General features: G+C 36.5%; 1 protein-coding gene across 1 annotated transcript in view; it reads right to left on the reverse strand.

Moving 5' to 3' along the window:
- The window catches only part of BMPR1A (bone morphogenetic protein receptor type 1A), a 156,787-nt gene that overhangs the window by 92,415 nt on the left and 44,436 nt on the right, over window positions 1–19,936 (reverse strand). The window lies entirely within an intron of this gene.

The raw sequence follows: 19,936 nt of genomic DNA on the forward strand, positions 1-19,936 counted from the left end.
AATGCAAATTAATGTTTAAAAAAATTGAGGGGGAGGTGCCACTCTGCACCTTAGAAGATGGCAGCACAGACACTCAAGTCACTGCTGTTCATATGTCTGGGTAACATTTTCAGAAAATTTGTAACTGATCAAAATATTTCAGATAATTGGAGGACAGACAGTGCCCCAACATCCAGTTTATGAGATAGGTTACCCTCCTGACTATCGAGGGCAAAATTATATGAAGAAGCATGAAGAATCACGCTGCCTAACAGGTTACCAAAGAAGAGTTCGCCACATTTGATTATATACTGTGTATGGATGAAAGCATTCTGAGAAATCTGAACAGAAATGGTAGTGAAGTTAAAAACTGCAAAGTATAAACTAAACTGGGAGCTATGATCCACAAAAACAACTTACTATTGAAGATCTCTGGTATGGGAATGACTCCAACTTTGAGACTGTGTACCAGCAGTATGTTAGGTGCTACAAAGAATTTTTGGAAAAATCACAGTAAAGCTACATCCATTCATTGCTGAAGGTCAACAATGATTAATATCTTTACAGCAATACTCTAGGTTTTTCAGTTAATCAGTAATTTTAGTCACAATTGACATTGTTTATCTTAAAAAATAACTGTAGATAGAAATCAATATATTTGCAGAAGAATTAATAAACATCTTTGTTTGATTCAGACAGCTTATAGGGTACATTAAATGTTCTTAAACAAACTGGGCCTCTTATCTTGCCCCAATTACAAAAACAGTGGAGCACACAAAATAGCTGAACCATAAAAAAATAGTGGAACAAACAACACAGTTGAACCATAAAGTATAAACTTTTTTGTATTTTGTAACAATCATTTCTTTGCAGGGTTTAAACTTAAGGTACTGCCCAATGACTGCTAGCCTTCTAATATGCTAAACTGTGAATAATTAATAAATAATTAAACATCACTTTCAGACCAAAGTCAATATGTTAGCCAACTGAGCCTTTTAAATAATCTACCCGTTTTTGTTTCTTTTTTTTTACATGGGCAGGCACCAGGAATCGAACCTGGGTTTCCAGCAAGGCAGGTAAGAATTCTGCCACTGAGACACCTCTGCACCGCCCTCTACCTCTTCATCAAGCCAACATGTATAACTTGATGGACAAATGTCCTTTATTCACCTATACCAGGTTTCTTTTTACCCCAGGGCCTTTTACTGAATTACATATACCCTTAGTCATAGGAATTCACAAAATTGAATGGAAGCATTTTGATTCACACATACCCTGAGTGCATACTGTATGTTAAAAGGATAGGAAAAAAATTTTTATGGCATAAATCTTTATCATTATTATTCATTTTCATTTATTTAGTTTATCTCATAACGAAATGAACTGTTTGCTCCCATTCGGATCACTGTGCCTCTTAAAATTTAATTATACCCAGAAAAGACACTGTATGCTATTTCATTTTATGTTTACTTTGACAAATGTGTCTGCTTTATATGCACATATAACCCATATGTCAAATATTATATAGTGGCTTAAAAGGGGAGAAACAGTTTATATCAGAAAAGATTGCTTTCAAAATAAACTGGGGAGGGCGGGTCACAGTGGCTTAGCAGGCAGACTTCTCTGGCCTGCCATGCTAGTGAGCTGCGTTCGATTCCCAGTGCCTGCCCATGCATAAATAAATAAATAAATAAATAAAACAAACTGGGGAGTATAAAAATAAAACTGAGATATTAAAAAAAAAAAAAGGAGGGGTAATTAAGATACTCTCAGACAAACATAAGTTGTGGGAATTGTTACCACTAGACCAGCCGTATAATAAATGATAAAGGGAGACCTTCAGATTGAAAGGAAAGAACAATTGTGTAGCTCAAAGCCATATGAACAAATAACGATTTCTAGTAAAGGTAAAACCACTGGTAAATAAAAATGCCAGATTGATTAACTTTTAACTTGTTTTTAGGTCTGCTAAAGCTGTGGGAATGCAATATACCAGAAATGATTGGCTTTTACAAAGGGGAGTCATTAAGCTACAAGTTTACAGTTCTAAGGCCATAAAAAAAAAATGATCAAATTAACTCATCAACAAGAATGAGAAGATACCTTCTCATTCAAAAAAGGCCCAGGGGGGGTTCTGTAGGCTGGGAAGGCATGTGGCTGGCATCTCCTGGTCCTCTGCTCTTAGGCATTGCATTCAGCTTCTGATTCCAGTGGCTTTCTATGTCAGGTCTCCAAGCATCTCCAAATATCTGTGTCTACCAGCACAGCTTGTAATTCCACTGACAAGTTTTTACACGATTTAAAACACACAAACATAAAAAGTTTTATAAAAGTTTTATAACATAAGAGTTATAAAAAATTATAAATTTATGTTACATAGACTTATGGGCACACAATGTATAAAGGTATAATATGTGAAAAGAACAACATGAGGGGGAAGATGGAGGGGTATAGGGATATACTTGGTATATACTAAAAAAGTTAAGACGTCATCAATTCAGATGAAATTCTTATAGATTTAGGATGATAAAATATGAGTCCTTGGTAATCAAAGAAAATATCTACAAAATATACACAGAAGTAAACAAGAAGGGGTTCCAAATAGTTCATTACAAAAGATTAATTCAACGTAAAAGTAGGAAGTAAAGGTGGAAATGAGAAACAAAAAGGTACAGGATTTATGAAAAGAAACAGTAAATGGCAGAAGTAAGTCCTGCATTGTCAGTTAGTTACTGTAAATGTAAATGGATTACTCTCCAGTCAGAAGACAGATATTGGCAGAAGGATTAAAAAGAAAGGCATGACCTACGTATGTGTTGTTTACAAGAGTCTCGCCTTAAATTTAAAAGACACAGGCTGCAAGTGAAAGAATGGAGATATTCCGTTCAAATAAAATGAGAGCTGGGTGGCTATATCCTTAAATTTAAGAGACCATTCTTACAAATAAGTTAAAGAGGGCAGTGCGACAGTGGCTCAGCAGCAGAATTCTCACCTGCCAGCCCCAAGACCTGGGTTCGACTCCCGGTGCCTGCCCATGCCAGAAAATAAAATGTAAAAGGAAAAAAAGCACAAAGAAAATTAGGAAACACTTTGAGACCAAAGAAAACAAAAACACAACATTCCAAAACTTATGAGATACATAGCAAAGGCAGTGCTCAGAGGGAAATTTATAGTTGCAAACATCTACATTAAAGAGAAGAGAGATTTCACATCAAACACCTAACTCCATACCTTGGGGAACCAGAAAAAGAAGAGCAAGCTAAACCCAAAGTATACAGAAGGAAGGAAATAATAAAGATGAAGAGTAGAGATAAAGAGAGAAGAGAAAAACTCTGGAGGTTGCTCTTACACAAACTTCAGTTAGACATTGCTACCTATCATAACTTGCCAGACCCCAACCAGAACCATTCCTGCCAATCCTAAGGAACATCTAGGGCAATATATAAGATTCTGCCAAAGTTCCATGCACTAGGGTAAGTTTCCAGAGGACTACAACCTCCAAGTGGGTCCCTGGACCAGATAAGTCCTGAAACCTAGACCAGCAAGCCTTTTGTACATCAGCTAATTCCATCTCCCTATCCCATATTACTGACAGCCATTCCTACATGAAAAAGGTAGAATGGCCATAGCCCAAGTACTCTGAAAGAGTAGGAGAAAGATCAAAGGTGATGGTGGAGTTATACAGAGAAGGCAGGGTTTAACAAATGAGTATGACTGCTGAATCATTACATTGATATTTCTTTTAGTCTCCAGTATCTCAGAGCAGCTAGAAGTAAAAAACCTAAAATTGTGGAACTGCAACCCATACCAAACTCTGAAATCTGTTCTAAAACAAATTGTGCTGTGCTTTAAAATTTATTGCTTTTTTGTATATATGTTATCTTTCACAAAAAAGAAAAAAAAAGTTGATTGGGATGATAAATATGTATATATATATATATATTCCTTCTAGCCTCCAATGTTCTGGAGCAACTGGAAGAAAAAATCTGAGATGATGGTTGGTAGCCCGTGACAAACTCTGGGATCTGTCCTGTAACTACTTGTTGAAGAGTACTTTGAAACCTACTGCTTTTTTCTTTCTTTGCTTTGTATATATTTTATATTATACAATAAAAAAAGTTAAAAAAATAAAGTCTACAGAATGGGAGAAAATAGTGACAAATCACATATATGATATGGATTCAATATTCAGAATATATAAAGAACTGCTAAAAACTCAACAAAAGGTAAAAGCACCCAATTAAAAAGTGGGCAAATACTTGAAGACATTTCTCTTTAAAAAGATATACAAATGATCAATAAGCAAATGAAAATATGCTCAATATCATTAGCCACTAGAGAAGTACAAATCAAAACCACAATGTGCTACCAACTCACACCCACAGAACGGCTATTACTTTGAAAACGGAAAATAAGTGCTGTTTTAGTTTGCTAGCTGCTGGAATGCAATATACCAGAAACGGAATGGCTTTAAAAAGGGGGATTTAATAAGTTGCTAGTTTACAGTTCTAAGGCCAAGAAAATGTCCCAATTACAACAAGTCTATAGAAATGTGCTATCAAAGGTATCCAGGGAAAGATACCTTGGTTCAAGAAAGCCGATGAAGTTCAGGGTTTCTCTCTTAAGTGAGAAGGCATATAGTGAAGACAGTCACAGTTTCTCTCTTATCTGGAAAGGCACATGGCGGCCATGGCATCTTCTACTAGCTTTCTTTCCTGGCTTCTGGTTTCATGAAGCTCCCTGGGAGGTATCTTCCTTCTTCATCTCCAAAGGTCACTGCCCCATGGACTCTCTGCTTAGTGGTGCTGCAGCATTCTCTGCTCTCTCTTAATCTCCTATCTCCAAAATGTTTCCTCTTTTATAGGACTCCAGAAACTTATCAAGACCCACCCAAATGGGTGGAGACATGTCATCACCTAATCCAGTTTAACAACCACTCTTAACTAAATCACATCATCCAGGGAGATGATCTGACTACAGTTTCAAACATACAATATTGAATAGGGATTATTCTACCTTTATGAAATGGGATTTTGATTAAAACATGGCTTTCCTAGGGGACATACATCCTTTCAAACCAGCACAAGTGCTGATGAGGATACATTGCTGGTAGAAAAGTAAGACGGAGCAGCTGCTCTGGAAAACAGTTTGGTGGTTCTTCAAAAAGTTAAACATAGATCTATCATATGATCTAGCAATTCCATTCCTAGATATATACCCAAAAGAACTGGAAAAAGAGACTTAAACAAATACTTGTACACAGATGCTTAGCGGCATTATCACACTAATGAAAACAATCAACAGTCTATTGACAGAAAAATGGGTAAACAAAATGTGGTGTTATCCATACAAATGAATATTATTCAGACACAAAAAGGAATGAAGTGCTGCTACAAACTACAACGTTGACAGAACTCTGAAAATATTATGCTAAATGAAATAAGCCAGTTGCAAAAGGACAAATATTGTATGATTCTCCTTACATGAAATATCTAGAAGAAGTAAATTCAAAAGACAGAAAGTAGATGTCAGGTTATGGGGGCAAAAGGGGAGAAATGGGAGTTATAGCATTGTAAATATAATTAACACCACTGAATTGTACACTTAGAATGGCAAATCTTATACGTGACCACAAGGAAAAATAATTTTTTTAAAAATTGGATACTCACTTACTATGTACTAGCTTTACATATACATGTAGTTACATGTCCAGTATTTAACATATATCATCTCACTTAATCCTCAAAACAGGTTTACAAGATAGAAACTATTCATTTTCATTCAAACATATTTACTGAAAACTGAACAAAAAGAGCCAAAAATGTCCTCTCTTTCTGGAAAATAAATTCTGTTTTACTGTCTGTGTCTTAATGGGGTTGAGTGATTTTTCTATGGCCAAGATTTAGTATGTGGCAGAGAAAGAATTTAAATTCATGTATGGAAGATCACAAGTACATGCATTTTCACTCAAACCATTTGTTATTCTAGCATATATAAGCCACTGCTCATAAGGGAAACAAAACTTCTACATTTAAATACATTTTTCAACAGTAACACTCATTTTGGGGATTCTGAATACCCAAATCTGTCGTTTTGATTATATAGTTGCCCTGGCTCCTCATGGAAATGACCTTTTAATACTTTTCCTTCCACCGTCTTTCTAAATTTTAAAATAAAAGGATGATTGAGCTAAAAGGAATCAGAAGACCTACTTATATGCTTCCTTTAAATTATAACTAAAGAACAATTGATGCTTCAGTAAAGTCCTTAAAATTGGTTGGGGGGTGATGTGGGATGGAGAAGAGTTTCACAAAAACTATTTTCTTTTTTTACTTGCACCCTCATTACCTTAATGTGTAAATGGACTCCATTGTTACTGTTACTGTTCTCTTACCTTAAGAAGTTTCTTTCCTGTTAAGTTTTCAACAAATCTTTGAGGGTCCTTTGGATGCTGTTTTTAAGAGCAAAGCACATAAAACCCAACTGAAACTCTGTGGACACAGGTGGGTCGTGAACTACGACTTCACTGTAGGGTAACTGGGCAATCAATGGGCTATTACTATTTGAAGGACACTGAAATGTCAGGCTCTACTGCTCTTTTCCCTGGAGCCATTCAGTTTCTCACAAAAGAGTCCTCCAGTCTCCTAGAGGAAGGATATCTGTAACTGCCAATGCTCTGCAACCCAATGGAAAAAGATTTGCAAACCTGGGGCAAAAAAATAAGGGATAGGGGCCTCTTGTGATCTAGTAGATAGACTTTCGTTTAATCCCCATTCAACAGTGTATCCTTCTGAACTCTACAAATATGGAGTCTTGCTGGTTCTGTTTTCCTGGACAATCAACCTCTAATCTTCTACCAGGATAAGGGGAGGAGTCCTAAATTACTTTGGGTAGGGGTCAGGGCTGTTCAAGAGAAATATAATGCTACAAATGTGTACCATATGTACTGTTCTAGTTTGCTAACTGCTGGAATGCAATATAACAGAAACGGAATGGCTTTTAAAAAGGGGAATTTAATGAGTTGCTAGTTTACAGTTCTAAGCCCGAGAAAATGTCCCAATTAAAACAGGTCTAAAGAAATGTCCAATCAAAGGCATCCAGGGGAAGATACCTTGGTTCAAGAAGGCCGATGAAGTTCAGGGTTTCTCTCTCAAACCCTGAAGGCAAATGGCGAACGCAGTTAGGGCCTCTCTCTCAGCTGGAAGGGCACATGGCGAATACAGTGTCATCTGCTAGCTTTCTCTCCTGGCTTCTGGTTTCATGAAGCTCCCCGGGAGGCGTTTTCCTTCTTCATCTCCAATGGATTCTCCGCTTCATGGTGCTGCAGCATTCTCTGCTCTCTCTGAATCTCTCATTCTCCAAAATGTTTCCTCTTTTATAGGACTTCAGAAACTAATCAAGACCCACTCAGATGGGTGGAGACATGTCATCCCCTAATCCAGTTTAACAATCGTTCTTAACTAAATCTCATCAACCAGGGAGATGATCCCATCACAGTCCCAAATACACAGCATTGAATAGAGACTATTCTACCTTTAAGAAATGGGATCCATATTAAAACATGGCTTTTCTTAGGGGGCATACTTCCTTTCAAACCAGCACATGTACTTTTAAATTTTCTAGCACATTCATGAAAAAAAGTAAAATGAAAAAGGTAAAATTAATTTTAATATACTTTATTTAACATACATCAAAAACATTACCTCAGCATATAATCAATACAAAAATTATTAAGGTATTTTGCATTCTCTTCTTCTTCCACACTTTCAAACTTTCAAACTTCTAAATCTGATATGCACTAGCCACGTTTCAAGTGTTCAACTGGCACAAGTGACCAGTGGCTACTATATTGGACAGCACAGGGCTAAGTTATGTTATTGCAACAAATAACTCCAAAATTTCAGTAGCTTAACACAAGAAAAGTTTACTGTTGTATCATGTTTCCTTTCCAACATAAGCCAGATAGGGTAGGATCTGTTTCATAAAGACATTCTCAGATCCAGGCTGGTCATCCTGTCCCTGTATCAAATCAAATACATGTCTAGGTACTTTGCAGGCAAAGAAAAAGATCAGAGAATCTTCAGGAGCTTTTCAGTATGCTGACTCAAAAGTAACACATTTTCCCTTAAGCCCATGAGCAGAATCAGTCACATGATACCACTTAACTTCAAGGGGGCAAAAGAATTAAATGTCATGTAAGCCTGGAAGGAAAGGAGAACAGACTGTAAGCAAGCACTACATGTGAAGAAGCATGAAGAAGCTGTTACCTCAGGCAGGCACTTGTCTGTACAGACTAGGGAGTGAGGCTAAGGATTGAAACCCCAAGATTCTAGGGTATGCTTGTTTCTTATACCAGCTTTTAAATCAATTCTATGATTTTTTGCCTGAACACTTATCTCTACTTTTAGACACAACTGCTTTTAGCAATTCTCAGATCTTAACACAGGTAAAAACTAGTTTGTTTTTTTGTTGGCAGGTCCCTCTATGAGCCAAATACCAAACAAGTATTCACTGGAGAGAACAGTGAGCAAATTTGAAAATACATCTGAAACAGGGGAGGGTGAGAGAGGTGACTGATCCCCAATTACACATGTGGGCTAAAGGCATATGGAGGAGCATTAAGCCTGGAATGGATGCAACAGTCACCCTGAACTTCAACAGTAAACAACCAGGCCTCCTGTCCAGGACAGGACCTCGTGTCCAAATTGCTAGGAATGAAAACAAAACTGAGCAGGAAAAGTACATGAGTGACAAAGGAAAGAGAAAATCACAGGAAAGTGAAGAATAAAACAGACGAGGAAATCTCAAAAGGTAATCAGCATTCCAATAACTGTGAAATCAGAAACGCTATCTGAATCTCCACACTTGCTTTTATATTTTCAGGAAAACCAATTTTTAAATAAAAGCAAGCTATGGAAAAGTATCCAGATCCAAATCTCATACAAGTTACTAAAAGAAAAAAAAAAGAAGAATTAGGAGTAAAATAACATCCCCATCAACAATTAAAACACACCAGAACAGAAGAAATAAAAAACCAGATAAACTGTAACCTATCTCAAAACAAGATAAAGCATTAAGAAAATAATATAAGGTGTAAAATTAAACAGAATTAGAGGAATGTGAAAATACAATTCAGTAAAAAAATCAAAGTTAAAGAAAAAATATATTTCAGAAATGAAGACCTTAGTAACAAAGGAACACAGAATGAATAAACACAAAAGATATTATCTTAAGTGAAACAGAAAATGAAAGAGGACAATTTTAACAATCAAAAAAATGAATACATGAAAGGATTCGAGAGTGACAAAAATTGCTCAAACTTTTTAAACAATAAGAATCTCTGGGGAAAACAAAGCAAAGGAATAGCCAAGACTAAAAACAATAATTAAAGAAAAAATCCTGAAATAAAAAGATTGAAAATAACATATTTAAGAAATACACGCACTGTTAAAAAAAAAACAAAACAAGAAGTAAACACTCTGTGGTGTGGATGTCTGTTATTTTTCTCTTTGGAGCAATTAAAATTGAGTGAGAATGACTGTAAAACTAAGTGAGGATGCTGCAAAACACTTTATTTTAGAAAGAAAATATGCTACATGAATATATCTCAACAGATTCAAAATAAACAGAAAGATTCAAGTGCTAGAGAAAATATGGAGAGAGACGTATACGTACTAAATATAGGGAGGGTAGCAGAACAGGGCAGCCACTCTGGAGGATAACATAGTGGGGATCCACAGGAAGCTAAGCATAGGGCCACCATATAATTAGGCAATCCCGTTACTGGGAATATACTCAAAAGAACTGAAAGGAGGGACTCAAATAGACAGTTGCACATTGATGTTTATGGCAGCATTATTCATGATACCCAATGGATGGAGGTGGCCAAAAGGTACACTGACTGAAAAGCAGAAAGGTGAACTGTGGTGTGTATCTATGATGGAATATTGTGTGGCTACAGAAAGGAACGAAGTCATGAGGCATGCAATGAGGTGAATCAACCATAAGGACATTATTCTGAGCAAAATATGCCATAAACAAAAGGATAAACATTGTATGGTCTCTTTTAGAAACTACTTATAAGAAAATTGGGGGCTAGATTATAAGCTCTTATACAGCAGTCACATTTATTTCTCAGCTCTAAGTGTTTTTTTCTAAATTCTGAGATACTGTTTTATATGTCTGGTATTTTCCTGGAACTCTGAGTGCCTGTGTGACACCTAAGACTCAGAGCTGGCGTTCTGCAGCTATCAAAGTCAGCATTGCTCCATACAGCAACTGATGAAGAAGCTGTAAAAGAGATCAGGCTTCAGTTCGAGATAAGAACAAAGTTGATCTGGTTGGGACTAAGGTAAATTAGGATTCAGCGGAAAGGATGATACTGACTGTATTTTATAACTTCATCTACTGTATGAGACCAAAGAAAGTGAAGTTTATTTTGTCCAAAAGCTAAATTTTCTGTACACAGTCTAACTTAACCTGTCTGGCCAGCTCAGTTAAACAATGTAAACACATGGAGCCTAGAATTGAGAAAAGGTCTTGCAATTCTATACAGCTTAATGTAATATTTGGAAACATTCCACAGTATGCTGGGCAGATAATTTAAAAGTACTGGCAAAGTCCCTTGGGAAAATGAAAAAGGAAAAAAAAAGAACTATTAAACTTTCTCACCTGGGAAATCCCTGATACACTCTCAAACATTAGGGATTCCCAAATTAATAGGCTAAGCCCTATATCTTGAGATTTGCTCTCATGAAACTTCTATCTTTAGTGGAGAAGCTAAGCTTACCTATAATTCTGCCTAAGAGTTACTTCCAGAGACCCTCTTTTGTTGCTTACTTTTCTTGCTTACATTTGGTCTCTCTCTCTCTCTCTCTCTCTCTCTTTCTCTCTCTCTCTCAGCCCAACTCTGCAAGTAAAATCATTACCTATCCCCCTATGTGGAACATGACATCCAAGGATGTAAGCTTCCCTGCAATGTGGGGCATGACTCCTAAGGATGAGCCTGGCCCTTGCACTGTGGAATCAATAACGCCTACCTGACCAAAATGGGAAAAAGAAATGTACCAAATAAGGTATTAGTGGCTGAGAGATTTCAAATAGAGTTAAGTTATTCTGGAGGTTACTCTTAGGCAAGCTTCTACTGCTAATTGCCATGGTATGCCAAGCCCCAACCAACAGCATTTCTATAAACCCTAAAGAATACCCAGGGCTCTATTTGGAACTATAAAAGCTTCTCTCATTAAGTTATTTTTCAGAAAGCTATAACCTCCAGACTGTTCCTATGCCAGATAAGTGCTGAAACCCAGAGTTACTGGTCTTTCTTACAGCATCAACCAGTTGCATTCCCCTAACCCATAATGTCGACACCTGTGGCAGTTTGAAAGGATGTATGTACTCTAGAAAAGTCACGTTTTAATCCTAATCCCATTTCATAAAAGGCAGCTGTTTCTTCTAATCCCTATTCAGTACTGTATGTTTGAAACTTTAATTAGATTATTTCTCTGGCGATGTGACTCAATCAAGAGTGGCTGTTAAACTGGATTAGGTGGAGACATGTCTCCACCCCTTTCAGGTGGGTCTGATTAGTTTACTAGATTCCTATAAAAGAGTAAACATTTTGGAGAAAGCGGGAGACTTTTCGGAGAGAGCAGAGAAGGACAACAGAATGTCACAGACCCACAAATCAGACAGTCTATCAGTCAGCAACTTTTGAAGATGAAGAAGGAAAATGCCTCCCAGGAAGCTGGAGAGGAAGCTAGCAGATGGTGCCGTGTTTGCTATGTGCCCTTCCAGCCAAGAGAGAAACCCTGACCGTGTTTGCCATGTACCTTTCCACCTGAGAGAGAAACTCTGAACATCACTGACCTTCTTAAATCAAGGTATCTTTCACTGGATGCCTTAGATTGGACATTTCTACAGACTTGTTTTAACTGGGACATTTTCTCGGCCTTACAGCTGTAAACTTGCGACTTATTAAATTACCCATTTTAAAAGCCATTCCATTTCTGGTATATTGCCAGCAGTTAGCCAACTAGAATAACAGCCTTTTTCAACAGGAAGAACTTAGAATGGCTCTTGCCTAAATATCCCTAAAGAGTGGGAGAAGGTTCAAAGGAGAAGGAGTTGTATCAGAAAAAGATAGGATTTAAGAAATGAATATGACTACTGAATCATTATATTGATATTTGTTTTTATTCTCCAGGGTCTTAAGAGCAGCAAGAAGGGAACATCTGAATTGGTGGAACTGTAACCCACATCATGCGTTGAAATTCGTTCTAACACTACTTGTGAAAGTGTACTTTTGAAATGTACTGCTTTTTGTATACATATTTCACAATAAAAATATTAAAAACATAAATCTCATAAGAATGATGAATAATAAATTTATGATAGTTATAATAAAAAAGTACACAGCATACTTGAGAATATTAAACCAAAATGATCACAAAGACATATTTATAGTAAAAATTCATGATTTCTAAAGAAAAATACATGATTTAGACATCTAAACAAAAACATCACATAACTCACAAGGAAAAGACAATAAGATTATCAGCGGATTTTTCCAAAACAACACTTTACACCAGAGGAAGGCTAAGGTACTCAAGGAAAGAATATGAGAGCCAAGAATTTTATAGCCAGTAAAACTAGTTTTCAGGTTTAAATGATACTCATATTATCAAAATGCAAGGACTCAAGGAATATTGGCTGCATGGGCCTTTCTAGAAAAATCTACTGGAGAATGTGCTTCTTGCAACAAACAGATTAGAGATATACTGACATGAGAACTGGAGGTAAGCATTAAATATTTACCTTAGACTACATGAGGATGAAAGAAAGCAGAGTATATACATAATGGCTACAGATCTAATGGCTTAAGTGACCTGAAAATATACAGTAGAATTATAAAAGTAATTGGGAGAAAATGGAAAGCATATTGCAAAAAACAGTTTTAAGTGTTAATAATATTGGTGATGGCAATATAAGTATGGTTATTTTGAAACTGAGATACATAATGTGGAATAACAAAGTTAAGTAATTATGGACTATCTTATCACCCCTATGTCCTTGAGAACCAGATTCCCAATTCCTATTTCCTAGCACTATTTCCTGAAAATGTCTAGAAACAAAGACCAACTCAGTAGCAGAATCCAGATTGTGGTTCTGAAATAACATTTCTCACTAAAAGAAACCAAGCTTTGTTGGAGATATTCCAGGTTTGAAGCAGAAATTGTGCAAGATGTTCCTGTAATAACTTCTTTTATGATAGTAAGGAAGCTATCAAGGACCATCTGAGACATGTCAAGAGGACTCTAGAGCTAACTGAAGCTCCCACTGGCCAAAGATGGAACAGTTTGTGCTTCAATAAGAACTTCACTGGACTGAACTCCATTAGATGTGTTTACAAGTAAACAAAAAAGGAAAAGAAATTAAAATCAGTTACCTTTGGAGACAATAGGGAGCCAATGAATTGTTTTAAAAACTGTTAAGAGAAAGAATCGAGTGTTTATCCTGCCTTTCCTAATACATGAAAAACCACATAACAGACAAAATATTCAAGCAATAGGGAGAATATATCCATAAAAGTATACCAGCAATCTGGGTGTACAGGGGTTCAGTGGTAGAATGCTCACCTTTCATGCGGGACTGGGACTGAGGTTAATCAGAATACAGGGCAAAGGATGACAGTGTATGTATTCTGCAGCTTCACCCATTTATGAGACCAAAAGCACAGAGGTTTATTGTGTCTAATTTAATGTAACACACAATCTACGTCAATCTGCCTGGATAGATCATTTTAACAACCTCAATGTGTGGAGCCCACAAGGGAATGAGGCTTTATAATTTGGTATGGCTCAATGTAACACCCAGACACAAAGGATATGAGAAGACAGTTCTCTGAAGAAGATATAGAAATGGCATAAGCTCATGTTCAACATCATTACTCATCAGAGAAATGCAAATCAAACCCAAAACGAGATACCATTCATACCTACTAGGATGGCTACAATAAAAAAGACAAATAAAAACCAGTGCTGATGAGAGGATATGGAGAAACTGGAAACCTACATTGTTGATGGGAATGTAAATGGAAAACAGCCTGGCAGTTTCTGAAATAGTAAAATCAGAGTTACCATATAAGCCAGCAATTCTACTCTATGAGAAATGAAAACAAATGCCCATGTAAAATATTGTACAGCACCATTATTCATAAAGCAAAAAAGTGGAAACCACCCAAAAAAATGTCCATTAACTGAACAGACTAATATTCAGCAATTAAAAGAAATTAAGTACTGATACATACCTTCAACACAGATGGTACCTCAAAAACATTATGCTAAGTGAAAGAAGCCAGGTACAAAATTACACATGCTGTATCATTCCATTTATATGAAATAACCAAAATAGGCCAATCTATAGAGACAGAAAGCAGATTAATTGTTGCCTAGGGTTGGGGAACAGAGGAATTACAGAGGATGGCAACTAAGGGAAGGGGGATTCTGTCGTGTAATAATGAAAATACTCTAAAATGGATCGTGGTGATGCAAAACTCAGAATAAATGATAAGTCACTGAATTGTACACTTGGAATGGGAGAACTGTATTGTACATGAATTACATATCAACACAATTGTTTAAAAAATGGGCAAGACAACTATAGCATTTGGGACAGATGCTTTGGTGCTAAAACTATAAAAATGCAGGAAAATGATTAATCAAAAATCAGGAGAGTGATTTTTTCGCCTTCCTGTCACCGAGAAGACGTTTTCACATTGCATGACCTATTAATAATAATAAAACAGTGGAACTCAAAATAGATAGCAGAATACTGACTCACTCCATATGAGCTCCAGTTTGGCTGTTCCAAGAAGGAATTACAATTCAAGTACTAAGAAAACCTTGAGGGAAGATCACTGGAACCACTATGAGTAATTTGATGAATCAGAGAATCAAGGAATGTTTTAGAAGACAGGCATAAATGTCTTGATTGGGGAGTGTGGGCGCAGAGAGGGAGATTGTGGAAACTGAAATGAGAAGCCTTGACCATAACCTCAAACGAAATTCCAGTGGTGATTATAAAGCAATGATCTGATACACTTAAAAAAAAAGTGATAATATCATAACTGTAGTACTTCATGGTTTGAAACAAGGTTTTCATCCATATTCTAACTGATCTTCACAACAATCCCATAAGTTAACTCTTATTATTCTTCCCATTTTACATGAAATGAAGTTCAGATAGGATAAGTGGTTTGTCTAAGAGTAGCAGAGCTAGGATTCAGACTCGGAGCCATGGCTTCAAATTCCTAAACATGTTCAATTATGTTCCAATGTGTACTTTGATTTGTCCAAGTTTTTTTTTTTGCATACCATGATTCATTGCTTATTTATTGATGTATTTATTTTTAGTTCATTCCTTTTTATTGCTAAGCAGTGTTACGTGGTGCGGATGTACCAGTTTGTTTAAACATTCACTTAAAGGACTTGTGGAGTTGTTTACAGTTTTTGGCTAGTATGAATAAAGATGCTATATACATTCAGGTACAGGTTTTTGTGTGACCATGTTTTCATTTCACTAGGATAAATAGCAAAGAGTGGAACTGCTTATATACTTTTTTTTTCTTTTCTTCTGTTATTTGGACATTTCATCTATCATTTGGATTCTCATGGGTTAGGAAAGGTAGAATTATAAAAATTATAAAATCTGAGCACTACTAGTTTAAAAACACTTATTTTTACTTAAATTTATAATTCAAAAAGAAAATATAAATGGTGCATATTTTTCTTACATTTCATTAAGTCTTAATATAATGTAATTCATCTATTCTAAAGCAAACATCTTTTCATATTTTAACAACTGAAGACAGGATGCACTTCACAGTCAATATGGTATTGTCTGTTTGGTGTCATTTATTTCTTTTTTCAATGGTATATAGAATAACATTATATCTATACTGTGGATTACACAGGTATATGAGTGTTAGGGTTGATGAAACACAGTATTTTACAGCACAGTTATAGCTTGTCTCCCCTCAGAAAAAAGTCAGGCACTAAGTTTGTCAGTACTAACAACCAAACGTTTTTTGTATACAAACCTTGTAGATGTTATCAATGTGAGTTTTCACTAACAGATTAATGTTTTACCAAACTATCAGTTCATTAATATTCTCAAGATCCTGTTCCACTTTAATAGATTTACTTCATATGATTCATTATCTTTATGTGTAGTGTTACTTTGTCAGACATTTTTTCATCCTAATCTAAACAAAATATTTCTTCACTCCAATGATAAGTCACTCAAATACGAGAACCATGGCATTTGCTTGAGTCAAGGAAATCATCTGAACAACCCTGGGGTGCATTAGGAGTTACCTTAATTTCTTATGCTACAACAATTAGTGAACTCAATTCTAGTATCTTCTAGCAGATCTTGATAGCTATTAAGGTAACTTTTCTTAGTATGTGACTAAATGCATAGTTTATTTTGGAATCTTATAGAAGAAAGGCTGGCTTTTTATTTACTATTTTTCAGTCATATAAGAAATTTTTAATTTTCTGCCAATTCCTTATTTTTCTTTTGAACTTTTGCCAGTTCTGAAGATCTTACTGATAAGAGTCAGCTGTAGGACTTCCGGAGAAGATGGCGGCTTAGTAAGACGCGCGGGTCTTAGTTCCTCCTCCAGAAAAGCAACTAAAGAAACAGAAACAATATGAAACAGCTCCCGGAGCCACTACAGAGACTGAAAAGACAGTGTACCCCATTCTGGAACGGCTGAACGGGCAGGGAGAATCCGCTGCGGTGAGATACCCGAGGAGCGCGCGTTTTCCCGGCCGGGGCGGCTGGCGACCAGGGTCCCTTCCACACACATGGCTTCCCGGTCCGACTGGGAACATTGGATAGCGGGGCCCTCCCGCCACGCTTGGTGTCTCGGGCCAGCTGGGCAATTTGGACCGGCACTTCCCCAAGCCGCGGCGGCCAGCGACCCCCCCCTCCACGCGCGCGGTTTCCTGGGCCGACTGAGAGATTCGGGACCCGCAGACAGACGAGCGCCACAAGCGCCACCTACTGAGCAGGAAAAGAAAAACAGAGCCCAGAGATTACACAGAAAAACCTTTCAACCAGCCGGGTCCCACACCCAGGGAAATCTGATCAAATGCCCAGACACCAGCAGAAAATAATGGATGACGCTCGGAAAATAGAAGATATGGCCCAGTCAAAGGAACAAACCAATAGTTCAAATGAGATACAGGAGCTGAGACAACTAATGCTGAATATACGAACAGAAATGGAAAAACTCTTCAAAAACCAAATCAATAAATTGAGGGAGGACATGAAGAAGACATGGGCTGAACAAAAAGAAGAAATAGAAAATCTGAAAAACAAATCACAGAACTTATGGGAGTGAAGGACAAAGAAGAAAAAATGGAAAAAACAATGGATACCTACAATGGTAGATCTAAAGAGACAGAAGCTACAATTAGTGAACTGGGGGATGGAACATCTGAATTCCAAAAAGAAAGAAACTATAGGGAAAAGAATGGAAAAACTCGAGCAGGGGATCAGGGAACTGAATGACAATATGAAGCGCACAAATATACGTGTTGTGGGTGTCCCAGAAGGAGAAGAGAAGGGAAAAGGAGGAGAAAAACTAATGGAAGAAATTATCACTGAAAATTTCCCAACTCTTATGAAAGACCTAAATTTACAGATCCAAGAAGTGCAGCGCACCCCAAAGAGAATAGACCCAAATAGGCGTTCTCCAAGACACTTACTACTTAGAATGTCAGAGGTCAAAGAGAAAGAGAGGATCTTGAAGGCAGCAAGAGAAAAACAATCTGTCACATACAAGGGAAACCCAATAAGACTATGTGTAGATTTCTCAGCAGAAACCATGGAAGCTAGAAGACAGTGGGATGATATATTTAAATTACTAAAAGAGAAAAACTGCCAACCAAGACTTCTATATCCAGCAAAATTGTCCTTCAAAAATGAAGGAGAAATTAAAACATTTACAGACAAAAAGTCACTGAGAGAATTTGTGACCAAGAGACCAGCTCTGCAAGAAATACTAAAGGGAGCACTAGAGTCAGATACGAAAAGACAGAAGAGAGAGATATGGAGTAAAGTGTAGAAAGAAGGAAAGTCAGATAGGATATATATAATACAAAAGCCAAAATGGTAGAGGAAAATACTATCCAAACAGTAATAACACTAAAAGGTAATGGACTGAATTTCCCAATCAAAAGACATAGACTGGCAGAATGGATTACGACCCAGCAATACCACTGCTAGGTATCTACTCAAAGGACTTAAGGGCAAAGACACAAACGGACATTTGCACACCAGTGTTTATAGCAGCATTATCTACAATTGCAAAGAGATGGAAACAGCCAAAATGTCGATCAACAGACGAGTGGATAAACAAACTGTGGCGTATACCTACGATGGAATATTATGCAGCTTTAAGACAGAGTAAACTTATGAAGCATGTAATAACATGGATGGACCTAGAGAACATTATGCTGAGTGAGTCTAGCCAAAAACTGAAGGACAAATACTGTATGGTCCCACTGATGTGAACCGACATTCGAGAATAAACTTGGAGTATGTCATTGGTAACAGAGTCCAGCAGGAGTTAGAAACAAGGTAAGATAATGGGTAATTGGAGCTGAAGGGATGCAGATGGTGCAACAGGACTAGATACAAAAACTCAAAAATGGACAGCACAATAATACCTAATTATAAAGTAATCATGTTAAAACACTGAATGAAGCTGCATCTGAGCTATAGGGTTTTTTTGTCTGTCTTTTTTTTTTTTTTACTAATATTATTATTTGTATTTTTTTCTCTATATTAACATTCTATATCTTTTTCTGTTGTTTTACTAGTTGTTCTTCTAAATCGATGCAAATGTACTAAGAAAGGATGATCATACATCTATGTGATGATGTTAAGAATTACTGATTGCATATGTAGAATGGAATGATTTCTAAATGTTGGGTTAATTTCTTTTTTTTTCTTTAATTAATAAAAAAAATAAAAAATAATAATAAAAAAAAAAACCTATGAAACAAGGGTGCAAGGGTGGTTCAGTGGTAGAATGCTCACCTTCCATACACGAGACCTGGATCTGATTTCTGGACCATGCACACCCCCCCCAAACAAACAAATAAACAAACAAAAAAACCCCTACGGAACAGTATCTTGATAGGGGTGTTGGTTACAGAGGTATATGCATATGTCAAACCTGATCAAACACTACACTTAATATCTGTGCATTTCGCTTAATAAATATGTATGTGCATGATATGTATGTTTATGTGTATATTTATATATAAAATAATTTTAAAACACTAAAAAATAATCAGAATAGACTATATACCTATCAGTCGAAGAACTGCAAATAAATCAAACTTGTTTTAGCAGACTCCTTTCTCATAATATACAGACTTAGTAATTCTAAGCTAATTTATGTGTTATGGTAGAAATGGGCAAATAAATAAATGTGTTCTCACATATATAGTTCTCACTGTAGAAAAGAAGACACAGTACAGAATGGGAGAAGGCCATGGAATGATTGTGGTATTCAACTGGAATTGAACATTTTAGTAAAAACTAAAAACTCTTAAAAATAATATATTTCCTAGTCTGTTTGCAGAAAGGGACAAGAAACAATGACACCTAAGGACCAATAAGAACACTGAATGCTCAGATACTGGTTTCTATATATTGTTTACCACTAAAAGAAACCAGGTCTCGGGAAAAGAAGATCCAAGATGAGCCGGGACATTATTGTGCAAGAAAGTAATATATATATATAATATATATTTATACATACTACACACACACACACACATATATATATATATTAAAATGATAAGGACCCATACAAAGGACAACAGAGCCAGGATGAAGGACATCTCATTGTAAAAATCTGGAAAAACTTGAACAT

Source organism: Tamandua tetradactyla, chromosome 13, assembly GCF_023851605.1.
Source record: "Tamandua tetradactyla isolate mTamTet1 chromosome 13, mTamTet1.pri, whole genome shotgun sequence".
Lineage (NCBI taxonomy): Eukaryota > Metazoa > Chordata > Mammalia > Pilosa > Myrmecophagidae > Tamandua > Tamandua tetradactyla.